The sequence below is a fragment of the Austrofundulus limnaeus genome, unplaced genomic scaffold, assembly GCF_001266775.1.
Source record: "Austrofundulus limnaeus strain Quisiro unplaced genomic scaffold, Austrofundulus_limnaeus-1.0 Scaffold5176, whole genome shotgun sequence".
NCBI classification, from domain to species: Eukaryota; Metazoa; Chordata; class Actinopteri; order Cyprinodontiformes; family Rivulidae; genus Austrofundulus; species Austrofundulus limnaeus.
This window is the reverse complement of record NW_013957578.1, coordinates 1-708: the sequence shown is the minus strand read 5'-3', so window position 1 is coordinate 708 and position 708 is coordinate 1. Positions and strand designations below refer to the sequence as shown.

General features: G+C 40.4%; 1 non-coding gene across 1 annotated transcript; it reads right to left on the bottom strand.

The window, feature by feature from the left end:
- Positions 1 to 432: 432 nt before the first annotated feature.
- trnap-cgg (transfer RNA proline (anticodon CGG)) lies at positions 433 to 504 on the bottom strand. Its single transcript has one exon. It is a non-coding gene; the product is annotated as a tRNA-Pro (tRNA).
- Positions 505 to 708: the final 204 nt, after the last annotated feature.

Here is a 708-nt window from a genome sequence, read left to right as displayed (position 1 = left end):
GCTTAAAAAAGGTAGGTATCAAAAATACATTTGCAGTGTTTTCAATCTTGTAGAAGCATGATACTAATTCCAAAACAGGGTTCCTAAATTGTGCAAGATTAATACATCACTGGTAGACATACTTCCCTTTAACTTTAGACTTAAAGTGAGTAAAATAAAAAGCTGAAAGTCAGGCTGCTGTGGACTATCTCCAAACTCCAGAGGCCATGGTTTGTTTGGCAACAGAAGAGAGGTGTTTCTGGCTGCTGTGGACTATCTCCAAACTCCAGAGGCCAATGTGTGTTTGGCAACAGAAGAGAGGTGTTTCTGTCAACTTCAGTGTGAAGAAGAAAGTTTTCTGTTTTGATAAAAGTGTTAGCATTATTTTTAAAACCCAGCTGTCGTGATGTTGGTTTTTCAATGAACTTCGCAAGGAAGGAATGTTCCTATGAGGGGCTCGTCCGGGATTTGAACACGGGACCTCTCGCACCCGAAGCGAGAATCATACTCCTAGACCAACGAGCCACAAATGTACCTCAAGTCTGCTTGAGAAATTTTAGAAGTGATGTCTTCAATGGCATGTTTAAAACAGAAAATAAATTGACTTGGTGTAATTTATCAGAGGAAGACATATTTCCCTTTCACTTTAGACTGAAAGTGAGTTAAAAAACATGCTTAAAGGCAGGCTGCTGTGGGCTACCCCCAAACTCCAGAGGCCATGGTTTGTTT